General features: G+C 45.1%; 1 protein-coding gene across 16 annotated transcripts in view; it reads left to right on the plus strand.

Annotated features, from left to right (window-relative positions):
• The window catches only part of Apold1 (apolipoprotein L domain containing 1), a 56,773-nt gene that overhangs the window by 22,564 nt on the left and 14,980 nt on the right, over positions 1–19,229 (plus strand). For 3 of the 16 annotated variants that reach the window (XM_087658456.1, XM_087658454.1, XM_087658452.1), the window contains one exon: positions 53–192. The exons of 11 other annotated variants lie outside the window; for them this stretch is intronic. The gene's annotated coding sequence lies outside the window, so the exon portion shown is untranslated. Of the gene's footprint in view, positions 1–52; positions 428–2,264; positions 2,595–19,229 lie in introns of those variants that run through there. 2 more of the 16 variants (XM_087658455.1, XR_015685716.1) reach the window with 2 other exon arrangements.

Here is a 19,229-nt window from a genome sequence, read left to right on the forward strand (position 1 = left end):
CTGATGGGGGCAGACACCTGACAAGGTGTCACGGATTTTCTTTTCCCCCCAGGACTTCTCTGCTGGAGCAGGTTATCCAATGGCTATTTAAACGTCTATTGATGGGGTAATTTGAAGTCTGCTCCTGTCAGCTGGCCTCAGAGCTGGGCCATTGAGAAGAAGGCTGCTCTTTGTGCCCAAAACAAGCAGCAGGTGAAGAATGGAGCCGGGGAGGGGTATCGGCATTACAGGAAAGTCAAGGGAACTCCCTGTAGGCGTCTCTGAGGAAAGGACTTTTTGTTACACGTGATTGGCTAATGAAAAATACATTGAAGTCTAATGACGATATCCGTTACTGGGTGGCAACTGTAAATAATGTCCCAAACGTGCATCCTTCTGTAACTTTTTTAAAAGAAGATTTATTTGTTTATTATATACAAGTACAATACGGCTGTCTTTTTTTTTTTTTTTTTTTTTTTTTGGTTCTTTCTTTCGGAGCTGGGGATCGAACCCAGGGCCTTGCGCTTCCTAGGCAAGCGCTCTACCACTGAGCTAAATCCCCAACCCCACACTACAGCTGTCTTAAGACACACCAGAAGAGGGCATCAAATCTCATTACAGATGGTTGTGAGCCACCATGTGGTTGCTGGGATTTGAACTCAGGACCTCTGGAAGAGCAGTCGGTGCTCTTAACCACTGAGCCATCTCTCCAGCCCCATCCTTCTGTAACTTATAGTGTGAGTTCATATAGTGCATATTTCTAATTTATTATTTTCATAGTAAATTCTTCATTGTAAGGGTAGGTGAGACTTTCACTTTGTACATTAGAAGACATTTACTGTCTACATGGATTATAAAAAATTCTTAGACCAGGCTCTGGTTCTAGCTCCTTCTGTGATCCTAGCCCTTGGGAGGCTGAGGTGGAAGGTCAGGCAACTGTGAGGGACCTGGTGAGTTCCGGGGAACACTGAGTGTCAGTGTTAGACCCTCCTCTCAAAAACTCTAAAGAAGTTCAGTTCCACAGCATAACTTCTAAAGCAACACAGGGAGTAGCTTGGCCCTGTATAAGGAAGGATTTTACCATCTTTTTCTACGGAATCCTAACCAGTAAGAAGCTGTAAGTCCAGAGCCAGAGAGATGGCTCACAAGGCAAAATTGCTTGCCACAGTCCTGCCAGCCTGGGCTTGAGCCCTGGAACTGACTTCTGAGGATTGTTCTCTGCCTTCCTCACTTGTCCCTTGGCACTCACATGTCTGGACTCATTCACACATCACACACACACACACACACTAATAATAATAATAATAATAATAATAATAATAATAATAATAAATAATAGTAATACATTCAATTAATTTAAAAATAAATCTAAATTCCAGAGCATAGATCTCTTGTGAACTAAATGCGCTGACTTACCATTCCATTTTTTTTTTCTTTCTTCAAACTTAGTTGGGGGCTGGAGAGGTGGCTAAGCAGTTAGAGCACTGACTGCTCTTCCAGAGGACCCAGGTTCCTTCCCACCACACACACATAGCGGGTCATAACCATCTGTAACTCCAGGTCTAATTCTGGCCTCCCTGGACACCAGATAGTAACATGGTACACAGATAAGCATACAAAAAAAAAAAAAAAAACCCAAAAAACCCCACACCCATATGCATAAAAAATTACATGAATCTTTTAAAAATGTAAGTTGGGACTCTAAGGTTCGTTTCAAACTTGGCATGAGTAAGTAATCAGAAACCTCTCAGTACACCTACAAACTTTAAGTCCATTAAAGCTGTGGCCTTCGGGGGCTGAAGGGATGGCTCAGTGGTTAAGAGCACTGGTTGCTCTCCCAGAGGTCCTGAGTTCAAATCCCAGCAACCACATGGTGGCTCACAACCATCTATAATGAGATCTGATGCCCTCTTCTGGTGTGTCTGAAGATAGCTATGGTGTACTTACATACACAAATAAATAAATAAATCTTTAAAAAAAAAAAAAAAAAAAAAAAGCTGTGGCCTTCAGCCTTTCCACATAGAAGAAGACAGATACTACCTGAAATGTCTTCTTAATTTATTATGTCTCCTCATTCTCTGCTTTGATTTTATCAAAATGACACGTAAGAATTCAAACACTACTAACTATTCAGTTGTGGACTTCTACACTTCTTCCAAAGGATTTTTGGGTAATTTTAATTCTTTCTTCGCGCGCGCGCGCGTGTGTGTGTGTGTGTATGTGTGTATGTTGCTTATTTTTGTTTCTCCCCTTCTTCCTTTTCTTTTCTTCTTTTTAAAATGCAGCCTTGCTATGTAGTCCCGATTAGCCTGCTACTTACTATGCAGCCCAAAAACCTTGGCGATCCTCCTGCATCAGCAAGTTTCACGGGCTTGGGTCACCATGCCCCGATTCAGCTATTAGGGTTTGACTGGTACTTCCCTGGAGTCCCTGGGCTGCGTTTTGTAAGAACTGCACAGAGAAGAAAGGCTGAAGCCTGCAATCTGCCACTTAGACCTCTGCTTTCTCCAGTTAACCCGTAACAATAGCTGCGGTTTGTGGGGCGCCGTGTGCGGGTAGCCCAGTGCTGGTTCATATTCTAACCCGGATGAAGACTCTGGGACGCAGCCATGTTGGTGAGGAAACAGTTTCCAAGCTGTGGCTCGAGGCCACGGGGGAGCAGCTGAACAAGGGCAACTTAAGGTCTTGCTGACTCCTGCGTGGCTCAGAGGGTGACCTGTCACTCTATAAATAATCTGGAGGAGAACAAGGCCAACTGTCTCCGTGTGACACTCGATCCCACATTTATCCTTTCACGCTGCCAAACTGAAAGACCTTATGGTGATTAAATATTTCTGGCCAGCAATGCCCTGCCATTTTATTGAAAAACGATAGCCTGATATCTTCTATAATTTCTTTTTGCTGTTGAGACAAGGTCTCATGCGGTCCGGGCCAGCCTTGAATTCACTGCATAGCCAAGGATGACCTTTAGTTTCTGATCCCCCTGCCTCCACCTTCTAAGTACCAAAACTAAAGGTGTGCCCAGATTGTTATAGCATGGCTTTGTGCATGCTAGGTGAGCACTCTAACTGAACCACATCTCTAGCTCTGTAGCTGTTTCCATAAAAACAAATGTTCTGTACCAGCATTAGCTGCCTAGAGAGGGGACTATGGTGGGCAAGCTGCCTCAAGTCACCGTAGTTCATGGAGAATGCATTGCAGAGGGCCCACCCTTTACACTGGATGGACAACGCTCTGCCTCATGGGAAAGGGGGAGTGCCTCTGAATGCCAACCAGTAATAAATCAAATGACAACCACTGCCCCCAACACATGCTCTCAAGCATAATCATGCGCGCGCACGCACACACACACACACACACACACACACACACACACACACACCTCCCTCAACAAACAAACGCAAAATTAAATTAAATAAAAACCAGGATAGGCGAGATAGGTCCATTGGTAAAGGTGCTTGCTGCTAAAGCCAACAACCTGAGGTCAATCCCCTGAACCCCCATCGGGGAGGGAGAGAACCCATTCCTAAAGGTTGTCCTCTGAATTCTGTGTGCCTTGCCATGTTGACACGAGTACAGAACACACCCATGTCTGTGCCTCAGTCTCTTCGGAAGCAGATAGAGTAACATCCCTTTACAAGGTTGCTGTAAGAGGAAAAGAGATGGTGGTCATCACATGATTTGGCAGGAACGGGGGTGGGCAGCAAACTGCTGTAGCCCGGGCTTGGGAAATCTCTTCTCAAAGGATGAAGGGCATTTTGTGGTAAGTAAAGTATGCCAGCTCACAGAAGTTTGGGTGTGGACGGACGTTCTTTGTATTTTCTAAGGTTTTTAGAGCAGTGCAGGAGGTCGTTGTGAGATTTTAGTGTAGAACTGAAGCCCCAGGGTTGAGAGAAAAGAGAATGTGCTGAAAGAAAGGAAAATACCACCAAGAACAATGTGTGGGTTTCTCAAGGAAGACTTGTCCCTTTTGAGTTTTAAGTCCACATTGGTGTTGGAGTTTCTTGAACATTGCCTTCTTCCAAGGCGGAGAAGGCTCAGATCAGGGCCGTGTATCTGCAAAGGCCCGTGGGCGAGCCTGTGGTGTATTCTTTATTTTTTTTTTCTCTCTCTGACTTGTTTTTGTGACTCTTTTTATTCTACTGCGGTGGGAAGGTGACAATAAGGTACATCTTAAAGCCCGTGGGTTTGGGATGCGCGCCGCGGAGAGGGATCCGCTAAGCACAAGGAAGGTAGGATGCAGAGAAAAACCTCAGACTTGGTGCTGAAAGGAAAAACCCTCCAGCAGCCTGGCCTCCCGCTCCAGCGACACCAGCTACTGCCATCTCTTCCCCGCTATTCTGGGCCCGCGACCCCCTCCCCCCGCCTCCCACGTGTGCCCCGAGCAGCTGTTCTGCACAGAGCAGCATCAGGATGGGACTCGATCTGAGTGACCTTGCATCAGCCCCTTCCCTTCTCTGGGCCTCAGTTTCTCCACGCGCACTAAACTACATCCTATAAGAAAACCGCCGGATCCTCATTCTTCTAAACAGAACCACCATCACCGGGGCATCTCCCCTCGGGAAGCCGCTCCCGCCGTCACGCCGGAGTCGGTTGTCACCGTAAATGGGCCTGAGGCGCCGGTCATTAGGGTCCTGCACATGGCCCCGCGTCGCCATGATGACAAGCGCAGAACCGTAATGCGCACGCCTGTGGTGTATTCTTGATGGATGTGGAAAGGCCCAGCACATGGTGGATGGGATGTGCTGGTGGTCCTGAGTTATAGGAGAAAGCAGGTTTCAAGACAAGAAAAAAAAAAAAATGTGCACAGGTAAACATTCCCCTGTCTAGGGAACTGATCGAAAACTTTGTGAGTTATTTGTAATTTTTTTTAATCTTTATTAACTTGAGTATTTCTTATTTACATTTCGATCGTTTATATGTAATTTTTTTTAAGATTTATTTATTTACTTTATATGAGTACACTGTGGTTGTCCTCAGACACACCAGAAGAGGGCATCAGATCCCATTACAGATGGTTGTGAGCCACCATGTGGTTGCTGGGAATTGAACTCAGGACCTCTGGAAGAGCAGTCTGTTCTCTTATCGGCTGAGCCATCTCTCCAGCCCGTTTATATGTAATTTTTATATGAATTTTTATCTTATTTATGTGTAAGTATTTCTGTGTGTCTGGTGCATGTATTTGGATGATCACATAGGTCAGAGAAGGCATCAGAGCCCCTGAAGCTGGAGTTACAGCCAATTCTGAGCAGCCCAGTATCATTGCTGAAAACGGAACTTGGGTCCTCTAGAAGTCAGCATGTGCTCTTAACTGCTGAGCCATCTCTCCAGTCGCTATTTATGTTCTGATTATTACTTAGCTATTTTTTTTTTTTCACGACAGGGTTTCTCTGTGTAGCCTTGGCTATCCTGGAACTCCCTCTGTAAACCAGGCTAGCCTCTAACTCAGAGGTTTACTTGCCTCTGCCTCCCAAGCGCTGGGATTAAAGGTGTGCACCACCACCACCCGGCTGATTTTATTTATTTATTTTTAAGTCTTTATTGTTTTTATCATTTTATGTGAATGGATGCTTTGCCTACATGTTATACCTGTTCACAACTTGCGTGAAGTGCCTGAGGAAGCCAGAAGAGGGCATCAGATCCCCTGGAACTGGGGTTAAAGATGGCTCTGAGCTGCCCCACGGATGCTGTGTATTGAATCTGGGTCCTCTGGGAGAACAGCCAATGCGCTTAACTGCTGAATTATCTCTTCGGCCCTTGTTTCAATTAAAAAAAATGTGTGTGTGTGTGTGTGTGTGTGTGTGTGTGTGTGTGTGTGTGTGTGTGTATGTGCATATATGTATGTGTGTGTGTATGTACCTGTGTATGTGCATGTGTGTATGTATGTATATGTGTGTACCTGTGTGTGCACATGTGTGAGGAGAGTGTGTGTATGTATGAATATGTATGTGCATATATGTGTGTGTGTGTGTGTGTGTGTGTGTGTGTGTGTGACAGAGAGAGAGAGAGGGGGGGGGAGGTTTCAGTACAGAGGTCTGAGGAAGGTTTATGGGAACTGGCTCTTTATTTCCACCATATGGAAATATGGAAGGAATTCAGGCCAAAGGCTCGGTGGCAGGCTGCCCAGCCATATCTCCAGCCCATCTTAGATTTTTTTTTTTAAGGTAGAATTTTGCCCAGGTTGGTCTGTCTCACAGTGATTCTTAATTTCTGCTTTCTGACTGAATTGTAACAACCATGCCCAACCATGCCCATAAAGTCTTTTTATGATCAGTAATGTGCGACTTCAGAGTCAATGACACCCCTCGATCCCTGCAGAGTTCCATAATAAATATGACGTGGTAGACAGATGGTCAGACACCTGCAGACTCTGTGAATCGGTTACGTTAAGTAGTAAAGGGGTCTTTGTAGATGTAGACGTTGGGCCCTTGGATGGGAGGCTGACACTGAGGATCATCCCAGGGCCTTTAATCAATCCTCAAAGTCCAAGAGCAGCCAAATATGTTAGCATAGACTCATAAGGGAGTTGAGTCAGACGGATCAAAAGTTCAACACCAGCCTGGACCCTGTCACTCAACACAAACAGCACAACATAAGGAGGAAACCACAAAACCCCTCTCAGAGAAACTTTATGTTTTTCAGAGGAAGCTATCTATGGCTAAGGAAGAATGGTCCATTCCTCTTTCTGTTCCTTTGTGTCCCTAGCATTTATGGTTAAATGGTGGGAAGAAAAAAATTCCCTCTCCAAAGAGGGACTGTTGCGGTTTGGGTGGGGGATGCCCTTCTACAGCTCACGTGTCTGAGGACTTTGAATACTTGATCCCCAGTTTGGCAAGGTTGTGGATCCATTGGGACATGAGGCCTCACTGCCCCAAATAGGGCTTTGGGGTGAGCCTTGAAGGTTATAGGCTAGCCCTTGGTCCACTTTGCAGGCTACTCTCTGATTCCCAGGTTCTGCCTTGATGGATCAATCTGTTCCAGTTGCCTTAACTACATCCCCTGAAGAGAATAAATCCTTTCTTCCTAAAGCTGATCCTGCTAGGGATTTAGTCAATGTTACGAGAAAAAAACCAGACATATCTTAAAACCCGGAATTCACAATTATGTTACGTCCTATGACAAAGAAGAATTAAGGTTGCAGAGAATTAAATGTGCTAGTTTGCTGACCTTACAGTAGGGAGTCAGCTTGGGTCATTCTGATGGTTCTATTGGAATTACATCATCCTGAAATGTGGACCAGACAGGACAGTAGTGACATGGGGACTGACCCTACCTTGCAAGTTCTGGAGAAGTAAAGAGGTTATAAGACCATAGAAGCAGAAATTCAGGGAAATAGATTGTCCCCCACAACATCTGTAAATGAACTCGGCCCTGGTGAAACCCATGTATATATGTGCGCATGTATGTATATATATGTATACTCACACACCATAGCTCCTGTGTGGAGGTCATATGACAGCTTTCAAGAGTTGGTTCTGTCACGTGGGTGCTAGAGTTCAGACTCGAGCAGGCGTCTTAACATGCCGAGCCATCTCAGTCAGTCCCACGTGGGATTTGCAGCCCCCAAACTGTGAGATGTTGACTGTGTGCTAGGCTGTTGGTGGTAACTTGTTATAGTGGCAGAGGCTAATATGTGAGAACGATTACATGTGTCCCTTGGTATCCCATTGGATTCATTCCAGGATGTCCTTTGGAAAACCCCTAGATGCTCACAGCCCTCTTGTAAATAAGATGGTGTAGCATTTGTCTGGAACTTACCCATGCCCTTCTCTAGGCTTTAAGTGAGCCTAGATGGGCTGGAGAGGCGGTTCAGTGGTTAAAAGCACATGGTACCCTTATAGAGGACAGGGTGTTCTCAGCACAAACTTGGGCCAGCTCATAACTGCTACAACTCCTGCTCCAGGGGATCTGAGACCCTCTTCTGAGCAGTGTGGTACCTGTATGTACCATACATAGACACAAGCATGGTAAATCTTAGAAATCATCTATAGAATATTTATAATACCTACCATAATATAAATGCTTTGCAAACAGCCACTCTGTATTGTTTAGGGTATAACAAAATTAAAAATCTATGCAGTTCAGTGCAGATGCAAATGTTTTTCAAATGTTTCCCACCAGCAGTCGGCGGAACCCGCACACGGGGTTTACAGGTGGAGAGGGCTGGCGATATTCTTAAATGTGAATGGAAAAAGTCAAAAGTCAGAGCTGCTCATACTCCTGACTCCTCTGTCCTGTATTAGAGCGTTGGTTAGGTGACTCTGGGGCTGTTTCTCATTGCTCCTCCCAGAATCTGTCGCTGTCAGTGGCGTCCATGCTTGCTATGAATTCGTAGAGCAGTTTACTCCTCACTCCTGTCTCCATGCACAGCATCTCTGGCGATCCCTTCCCAGCTCCCGGCCAGCAGACAGGACGGGGCCCCGTTAGGAATCTCCTTTCATTCCGTGTTTGCCTCAACTCAAGATTCACGGTTCTGATTTCTCTCCACCAACGTCACAGCAACTTTGAGTCTACCTAGATCCCATTCCTGAATGACCCTTGGCTTTGCCTTTTCTTCCCTGCTGGAATCTGGCCTACTTGAAATTTTATTTATGCCTGTGGGGCAGAGATACTCGCATTCGAGTGATGCACAGTGAACACCTCTTCTCTCGTCTACAAGGAAGAAAGTGAGCTTTGTACCTTACCAGAGCGCCTTTGTTGAATTAAGCAGGGGCACTGGGCAGAGAGGAGAACGAAAGGAGGCTAAAAGGTTCTTCCCAACACAGAGAGAGGATGATGGTTGAAAGGGAAGCTTGAGAAGGGGAGAGAGGGGGTGGGGGTGGGGGGGAGGTGGGGGGGATGGGTTAGCTATCCAGTTTTTGAGGATAAGCAAGGAAACAAGTAACAGTGTAAAAGAAGTCGTCTTGCTTTCTACATTCTCTTCCCTTCTTTGAATGTTCAAGTTGGGCAGGGTAGCATACACCTATAATCTCAGAACTCAGGAGGCTGGGGCAGAAGGATCACCGCAAGTTCAGTGCCTACCTGGGAACAGCAAGGCTTCCAGCCGCACACACATCTGAGGTCTCCAAGTGGTGTGTCAGTTGGCCATTCCACGGTCACTCAGGAAGGTCTCTTTTTAATTAATTGATTAGTTGAGGAATACGTGATCGGTTGAGGCAGTGTCTCACTGTGGAATCCAGGCCAGCCTCATGCGAACTCTTTTCTGTTTTCCTTCTCCTGTCTGGTTTCCTCTTTCCTGGGATTACCGGTCAGTGCAGCCATGCCTGGCTAGTTAAGAGATCTAACTGCCAAAATAATACCAACGTATCTATTATAAGTAAAATGCTTTGGGGGGGTTTAACCTCAGTGCTTGTTTACAATGCACCAGGGCCTGCATTTGATCTCCATGGAGGGGCATGGGACATTAAAAAAACAAACAAACAAACAAAAAACCCCAAAACCCAAATCAGCAATCAGCCCAGCCTATCTGGAATTCTAGGCCAGCCCAAGGAACACCAAAGCTGTTTCACCCAACAGAACTCCAAACACCAATCAAAGGCCAAGTAAATGGCTCAGTGGGCAGAGCACTCACAGTGTGCGTTCTATCTCCAGAGCCCAGGAAGAGGTTAAAGGGCCGCTCCCACGGCACGAAGTTGTCCTCTGACCTCCACCCAACGTGCTGTGGCACGTTGGTTCCTATACACGCATCCACACAGCCAACCTAAGGATAAAAACCGAAAACAAACCCATGCTGGAGGTGTAGTTTGGTTACTTGAGCGCTTGCCTAGCAAGCAGTAAACCCCGGGTTTGATCCCTAGACCCTCGGAAACTGTGTAGCGGCTCAAAGCTGTGATCTTAGCACTCAGGAGGTGGAGGCAGGAGGATCAGAAGTTGAAGGTCAGTGTCAGCTACAAATCAAGTTTAAGGCCAGTCTGTGGTACGGGAGACCTTGTCTCAGAAACAAAACAAGACGAAGCAAACCAGAAGACTGTCCTTTTAGGTAGAGTTGTGTTGTGTTAGTGTAAGTCTGTCTCTCCTGGCCCCCTTCCCTAACTCTGCCCTTGGGCTGTGGCTTAATTGGCAGATTTGGAGCTCTTTCCCAATAAAGCTTCAGACCACTGAATTGGGAAACTCTTCTGCTTCTCACATTAAACTACACTTAGCAATCAAGCTCTATCAGGAGTAAACAGTGATCTGGCTTCTCCTTCCATTCCTCAGTCTTGTCTGGCTTTGTCGGGAGCTCTGAGGAGGGGTGTAATTAGTTCCCTGGGCACCCTGTCAACGGTCCAGCATTCGGTGCATTGGTCAGAAAATTGATAAGTGAGAAATAAACACAATTAAGAAGAAGCAAGAGAATAAACACAGAGAGACCAAGGTTTCTGGAGAGGCCAAATTGGCCTTGGTCTGGGGACGTCCCTTTCATGTGCGGGATGTTTACCACAGATGGGAGGTTTGTATGGGCTTATCTCGGGCCAGGTAGGTTTTAATGATGGTGCAGTCAGCTTGTGACAGCTGTGGCTTGGGGAAAGACCTTGGAAAAGCCCCTTGGGAGTTTGGATGGCCTTGCCAAGGGCACTGGGGCTTTGTTAAGGCCTTAGTAGGGGTCAGCAGGCTGAAGAAGCTTTAGGATCAATGAGAACTTAGGCGGGGGTTCGGTTATGGGGAGTGTGTCTTTTTTCACGTGTTGCCTTTTTAGGTATTAGGGAGAATGAAACCCGCTGGGGTTTGTGTTGTTTGTTTAACTGTGGGACAGCTTGGCTCTTCATGGACCACAGAGCAAGCACAAGAGATTCCCTTTCAGCGAGTTAGTGCTAGGTCTAGGTAAGCAAGCATGCAGCCCTTGTTTTAAACTATCTTTTATGTTGCTATGAGTTACCCTCAAAGGCAGAGGAGGGAAGGGTAGATGAATTAAATTCGAATCCACAAGGCTCAAGGATCACAGCCTCGGGGGCTGGGGAGATGACTCAGTGGGTAAAAGCGCTTGCTGTGCAATTGTGAAGACCAGAGTTCGAATCTCTAGCACCCACTTAAAAAGTCAGGCGTGGCAGGGCACACCAGTAACCCCATCACAGTGTAGGGCAGAGCCAGGAAGATACCTGGGGCTAGCAGGCCGCCTACTGTAGCAGTGTGGTACAGGCACCTAGGATCTCAGAGGGACAAGGAAAGGAAGATAGAAGAGTACAACTCCTCAGATGAGCTGGGCTGATGGGGGATGCTGTGCTGGACTTTTCTAAGCTTTGCAGGAAGACAGCGTCCCACATACTCTCTAGAATCTTTCCCAGAGAAACATGCCCAGTGCCACAGTGCTGAATTAACTTACTGGTTAGGATATCTCCACGAACTGGATTTGCGTTCCCAGGTGATGCCTTCAGGAAGCTTATCAGCCAGCATGTTGGTGAGGACGTGATTTCTGCAGCTGACTTTGACAGTGTGACAGCGATTCTGTGGTCAGGGATTCGGTGACCCGCTGGTCTCCCATTTACAGAAATTCTCCTGCTTTTCTTTCCTTAGTTCTTAGATGACATGCATGAGCATGACTATGCTAGACCCCTGAATCTGTGTGTGCGATTTGGAAGACAAAATTAAGTTACATACTAACATTTAATTTTATTTATTTGTGTGTGTTTGTGTGTATGTGGGTATGGGAGTTTGGTTATGTGCCTGTGTATGCATGGGTCACTGGAGTTACCACTCGCTGGGATGACTGCTGTCTGGGATGACTGACTGGCTGGGATGACTGACTGGCTGGATGGCTGGCTAGGATATAAACTCCAGTCCTCAGGAGTGAGCAGCAAGGACTCTTTAATTGTTGAGCCATCCCTCTCCCCATCCTTCCTGCATAGGTGATTTTGCTGAGTTCCTTTCTAGGAGTTGTGGCTTTATTTCTTTGCTTTAGACAGGGCCTCACTCGCTATGTATCCCTGGTTGGTTTGGAACTTGATACGTAGACCATTTTAGCATAGAGCTTACAGAGATCTGCCTGCCTCTGCCCCCAGAATGCTGATGTTAAAGATGTGTAAGGAGTTCTCAACACAAAGGAGATTTCTTTGTCTCAGAGGGGAAAAGGGCAGGAAATAAGAGACAAAGACAGGACATTGAGGGTGAGGGACAGGGGGAAGGGATATTTGTCCCCAGAGGACAAAGGAGTGCTTCTGCATAGAAAGGAGACAGATATGGGTCACAGGCAAATGGCAGTGTATAAAGGTACGAGGGAAACCCGTTAGGATGAGGTGTTTACATTTAATTGGGCATAAAAATTAGGGCAGCCACATGGAGATTTTGATTGCTGGATGCCAATACTTGGATAGTTGGACCTTGGTAGTCAGTCTCAGGAGGAGGAAGTGGCCAAATAAGGGAGCAGACCTTGGTGGCCAGCTTTAGGAATGTAATCTAACAGATTTTAACAAGAACGAGGGGAAGGGAAGGCTAGGCTGTCTCCCCTCCATCCAGAGGCAGTCCTTTTTGCTCCCAGTCCCCAGCAGGGAATATATACCCCTTTCCCTCTCTCCCTGGTTTCTTTCCTCCTTCCCCTTGTTCTTTATTTCCTGTCTTTGCCTTTTATTCCCTTGCCCTCTGTCCCTCTGAGACAAATAGATCTTGATCTTGGGGTATTTTGAGCTGATACCTGTCCTTTACTCTGCACTCTTAGAAAGTTAATGTTGTGTTAAAGCCTGATTTTTTTCAACACAATTAACAATGTGTTCTATATGCATGCCATAGAAGTAGCGTGCTTTTGCCACGTTTGTCTCAGTGCTAGTCTTCTGTGATGCTACATGAACGGTGTGGATACTTATAATAAAAGCAGGCAATACATGAATGAGGACTGGAAACATAGCTCAAAAGAGAAAAAGAGTATTTGCTACACACCCATGAGGAGCTTAGTTTGGATGCTCAGTAATTACATAAAAGCTAGCCGTGACCATGTAACCCCAACACTGGACAGAAGGGAGATAGGAGGACTTCTGGGGCTTGATGGCTGGCAGGCCAACTTGGATGATAATAAGCTATATGTTTGGAGAGAGGCATAAAGACAGAGAGTGACACAGCAGGACACCAGATGACAGCCTCTGGCCTACTGTGTAGCAATGTCCTCCCAGTTAAAGCCTTCCATTTGTAGGGAAACTTCTTAAGACATAGGATATACTAATGGAGGTAAAGCATCAGGATATTTCAGACATAATGGTTGGGAGGGGGTATCAAACACTTCATGCTTCAGGGAAGTTCCTTAAGACAGGAAGAAAACAACTCAATAGCTTCAGGAGGTCCCTGAAACTGACCAGACTCACTAAGTTCCTCCTTCCCAAGCAGTAAGAACTGCTTCAGAGTCACTTTCAGACAAGCCAAGCTGTACAGAAGACTTTGAGACAAGACTAGCCATTTGGAACTAGTAGATGTGCCAGGCCAGAGGAGGAAATATTCTGAGAAATCCATATGTCCTTTGGGAGGAAGCGGGAAGTAGAACTTCCCTTGGATCCATGAACAAATAAGCTTTGAATCTTGGAGAATGAGCTATTTGTTGTGTTGGATGGCTTGGCATGTCTAGGTGTTAGTCAAACACTCTTGAACTACTCTGAATATTTTTTTTAAAAAATTATTTATTTATTTTATGTATATGAGTATGCTGTAGCTGTCTTTTTTCTTTTTTTTTTTGGTTCTTTTTTTTGGAGCTGGGGACTGAACCCAGGGCCTTGGGCTTCCTAGGCAAGCGCTCTAACCACTGAGCTAAATCCCCAACCCCTGTAGCTGTCTTTAGGAACACCAGAAGAGGGCAACCAAGCCTAGGTCCTCTGGAAGAACAGCAAGTAAACCATCTTGACTTTTGTGGGGGAGGCAATGACACTTATTTATTTATTTATTTATTTATTTATTTATTTATTTATTTTTAAATTAAAATAATCACCTAATTTTCCTATTTTCCCCTTTTAGTCCCACACTCCAAATCCTCCAATGTACTCTGCTTGTCCTCCTTCACAGCCTCTTTTCCTTTAATTTAACTTAAATTTAGCCAAGGATGCCCCTAAACTAGAGATTCTTCCTCCGGTTGGTTTTCCTCCCAGGGAGCTATGATAACAGGTGTGCTCTCCCCTCCCCCAGCTTTATGTGGTACCGGGAAGTCAGTCTGGGACTTGGTGTCTTGTAGCAAGTGCCCTGCCACCTGAGACTCATTCCCAGCCCTCTCCTCACAGCTTTGTCATCTCCCCAAACATGAGCCTTCGTGTTGGTTAAATTCCTTATCCTCCCCTCCCCCTTACCTTTTAGGCACTTCATCTAAACACAACAGTATTTATGCTATTTGTCCTTTCAACAACTTTGTTTCGGTTTGGGTTTTGAGATAAGATGCCACTATGTTGCTCAGACTGCCCCAGTCTTACTTTCCTTTTGAAACTTTTTTTGTTCAAGTTAAAATGTAATTGCAGCCTTTTCTCCCTCCTTCTCCCCTCCAACCCCTCCCAGCTCCTCCCCTCACTCCTCTTGTTCTCTCTCAAATTCAGGATCACATAGATGGCCCTGGTTGATCTAAACGGATCACACAGTAAAACCAAAAGTCACGGATCTGGGAAGGGACAGTTAGGGAGGAGGCAGAGTGGACGGAGAAAAGAGAGAATGTGGAGAGTGAGTAGAATGAATCACGCACACGGTAAAACCATCCAAGGACTAACAACACAAAAGCAATAGGACGGGAGTAAATATTCACTACACACATAACAGAGCGTCAGTACATATATTATATTAGAACTGCTACATGTTGGCAAGTAAAGGAAAAAAAGCAAGCCAAGAGAAATATGAACAAAGCTATGAAAGGGTACTTTATATGAGAATATATGAAGATAAGTACATCCCTCATTGTCTTTGTTAGGGTTCCTTAGACTCAGAGTTAGAGACAGCTAGACGGACAGTAAGCTTTCATGTTCACGGACCCTCTGCTCTTCACATTTTTATGTCCCTGCTCCTTTGACTTCCTGCTATGATGGACTAGACCATGGAATTGTGAGCCAAATTAAAGTCAGGGGGGATATAAATTTCTCTTTTAAGTTGCATTTTGTCAGGATATTTTATTTTCTCACAGCAAGAGAAATGAAACTAGGACACCATCACCTTTCTCTTTTAAGTTGCATTTTGTCAGGATATTTTATTTTCTCACAGCAAGAGAAATGAAACTAGGACACCATCACCTTTGGCCTCCACAGGTATAGGCATGCACGCGCGCGCGCGCACACACACACACACACACACACACACACACACACACACACACACACCATTTCACGTCATGGATGCTTCCCTGACCCTTTTTATTTACATTTCAAATGTCACCCCCTTTCCTGGTTTCCCCTCCAGAAGCCCACTATTTCCCCCTGCTTCTATGAGGGAGCTCCCCCACGCACCCACCTTTCCCTCCCACCTCCCCGCCCTGACATTCCCCTACACTGGGGCATTGAGCCTTATTTCTTACAAACAAAATGTTGAAGGAACCAACCCCATCCAGTCCCTTCGAAAGGTACTTTTAAGATACTAAATATGTAAACTTAAAGGGGGAACTATGGCGGCAAATGTCCTGGCATCTGTGTACCAAACAGAAGTTGTCTGTCACGTGAACCCCCTGTAAAACTTATCATCAGGATAGTCTTTGGATTTTTATTTTTAATCATGTGCTTAAATCCAACACACTTAGAAACTACTGGAACCTTTTCTGGTCAGATTAGTACAAACAGTTAGTGATTGTTCTCTTCCTTGACAGAAAGCTGATTGAAGGATTACACTGTCTGAATAGCTGTAAGATCCAGAAACTCTCATAAAGACACACTTATGTTGGGGTTAAAAATTTCCATGGTTTCTTTTGGATTAATGGCTTAAATGTGAATGTTCAGCTGTAGCTGGGGCATGCTTTCTCCTCATTAGTTCTGTCCCCAGAAGAGAAATTGTTGAACTGTTGAATCTCTATTGAGTACCAAAGAAAATATCAATTTTAAACTTTAGAACACACAATCTATCTATCCTTCCTACCTATCTATCTATCTATCTATCTATCTATCTATCTATCTATCTATCTATCTATCTGTCTGTCTGTCATCTGTCTATATTCCTGTCTCTCCGTGTGTGTATGTGTGTGTGTTTGTGTATGTGTGTTTGTGTATGTGTGTTTGTGTGTGTGTTTGTGTGTGTTTGTGTATGTGTGTTTGTGTGTGTGTTTGTTTGTGTGTGTGTTTGTGTGTGTGTGTGTGTGTGTGTGTGTGTTACTTTGATCCTAGCAAGCTTGGATCCAGCATCATCTTCTGATTTCCTTGGGTATCAGACATCTCTGTCTCTCTCTCGGGTGGGGGGGAGGAGAGGGGGAAGGAGAGAGGAGGAGGAAGAGAGAGAGAGGGAGAGGGAGGGGAGGGGAAGAGGGAAAGGGGGAGGGGAAGAGAGAGATAGAGAGAGATAGAGGATTTGCATGTAGTACACATACCTGCATTCAGGCAAAACACTCATACACATAAAATAAAAGAAATACATCTTAAAAAAGAAATACTTTTAAGAGTTTCCACACGAAAGGATATTCACTAAACTGCTGTTGTGGCAAATCAATTGAAAATATGGAATTTGTTTCTTAGTGAGGGATTGGACAGATGAATTATAATTCAGTCCCTGTTGTGAGCAACAGAAACAAATATCACTTTGGAAGAATGTCCAAAATAGCAGGTACTGTGGAAGTGTATTCTAGGAGATCGCACGCGTGTAGTATCAGCTCCTGGGAGGCTGAATCAGGAAGATTGCTGAAAATTCAAGACTAACCTGGACTGCTGTCTTAATAATAAGAGCCCCTGTTAGAAATGGTTCAAATGAGGCCCAATTCCCCAGTGTAGGGGAATGCTGGGAGGTGGGAGTGGGTGGGTGGGAGGGGGAACATCTTCATAGAAGTGGGAGGGTGGGAGAGGGGGGAACTGGGAAAGGGGATAACATTTGAAATGTAAATACATAAAATAACCAATTGAAAAAAAGAAATGGTTCAAATAAACAGACTTTTTATTTCTTTGCTTTTGAGGCAGGGTCTCACTATGTAGCTCAGGTTGGCCCCAAACTTTTTCTTGTTGCAGTGTCTCCCCTCTACTTTTCCCCTGGTTTGGCATTGAACCCAGGTTCTTATACATTCTGAGCAAACATGCTACCACCAAGACACACTTCCAGGACTGGGATATATATACATATATATACCATATACATGTATGTGTGTGTGTGTGTGTGTGTGTGTGTGAGAAATGCATATCAATGTGTAATGTGCTGTTTTTGTGAAGGAAAAATAACAACACATTTGAAATACACACACGCATGACTTTGGGGTGATGACTCACTGGGTAAACATGCTTGCTGCCAAGCCTAATGACCTGAGTTTGATCCCAGGGACTTAAGTGGAGAAAGGAGAGAACCAACTCCCACAAGCTGCAGGTTGACCTCTGACCTCCACACACATCCTGGCATGTCCCTGCCTCCTGGGCAATCAAAAAATAAATGTAAAAAAAAAAATGTAAAAAAAAACCCTCCATGTTTTTATTTATTTAAAAACTGTAATCTTTTATTTTTATTTTATGCCTGTGTGCCATATGTGTATGTCATGGCACCATATGTGTGCAGTGCTGTGCAGTGGGGGGACATCAGGTGTCTTGGGACTAGATTTAGAGATGGTTGTGAGCCATTGAGTGTGTGCTGGGAATTGAATCCAGGACCTCTGTAAGAGCAACCAGTGCTCTTAACCACTGAGCCATCTCTCCAGCCCCTCCGCCCCGAGCCCCATGTATTTAGAACGTTACTTACTACAGTTACATACTATAGTCAGAAGATGAGGCAGGAGGATTATTTAATCCCAGTAGTTAAATGACAGTCTGGGTGACACACTAAACACTCTACAGGTGGAGAGGAAAATGGGATTTAAGTAATCAGAAACATCTCATAAGAAACACATAGAAGGGCACTGGCTGCTCTTCCAGAGGTCCTGAGTTCAATTCCCAGCATCCACATGGTGGTTCACAACCATCTGTAACTCTAGTTCCAGGGGATCCTACACCCTTACACAGATGTAAATTAAGGCAAAACACCAATGAACATGAAATAAAGATAAATAATAAATTAAAAAAAAAAGAAACGCATAGAAGACTGTCAACTCCAGCATTGCCTCTAAAAGGGAAAAGCAGGGAAAAACTTTATTTCTAACATTTTTTTTCAAACCCACCCTCATTTTTAGGGTTGTCATTTGTTTGTTTGTTTTTGGCTGTTACCACAATGTCATCTTTCGATATGAGAAAAAGGAAGTGTGTTCAGCACAAAATAGAAATCTGAAGTGTAGCACAGGACAAAAGGGTAGGAGGGCAGGACCACATTGAAAAGAGCAGGTGTTGCAGTAACGGTGCCTTGTGACCTCTCCGATGGGGATTGGTCCAAACATTTAAGTGGCAACAGTGCCCCTCCCCATGCTAGGGATGGTATTTTTCTGGAGGTAAAAAAAGGAACAGAGGAGAGGGAATGTAGTTGACTTGGCAGAGTGCTAATCCTAGCATGCATGAAGCCCTGGGCTTGCTAACCAGCTCTGCATGAACAGGGTGTGGTGGTCCATAGCTGTGCTTCTAGTACTTGGGAGGTAGAGACAGGAGGATCTGAGCTTCAAGGCTGCCCTCCACTACTTAGTGAGTTTGAGGCTAGCCTGGGATTCCTGAGATAGCCTGTTTTGAAAAAGCAGGCGAGAGAGGCTTGGAGAGATGGCTCAGTAGTTAAGAGCCTTGCTGCTCTTACAGAGAACCTGGGTTAGGTTCCCAGGGTCCATGTTGGGTGTCTCACAACTGCCACTAACTTTAGCTGCAGGTGACCCAAATACCACACACACACACACACACACACACACACACACACACACACACACACCACCACACAGAAGCAAAGGGCAGTTTAGGCACCATGATATCTTGCTGTGCTCCCAGCTTTGGAGGCAGGAGGAGCAGGAGTTCAGGGTCATCATCATTCTTGGCTACATAGCAAGTCCCAGACCAGCCTGGGTTACAGGAGACTCTGTCTTTAAAAAGGCAAACAAACAAAACAGACAGGTCTGTGGATGTGGTTTAGTTGACAGAGAAATGTTATGTGATGTGCTTTTGTTTTAATCCCAGGTGTGAGACATGGGGCTGCTGTGGGCTGTCCACAGCAGCTGACTATGATTTGCCTTGTGCTCTAGTAGAGGCGTGGCTTTGCCTGCTGTAGATAGTTTCTGCGATTGTGTGAAATTTGGAATTCTGGAAACTTTT

Source organism: Rattus norvegicus, chromosome 4, assembly GCF_021556685.1.
Source record: "Rattus norvegicus strain SHRSP/BbbUtx chromosome 4, alternate assembly SHRSP_T2T, whole genome shotgun sequence".
NCBI lineage: Eukaryota > Metazoa > Chordata > Mammalia > Rodentia > Muridae > Rattus > Rattus norvegicus.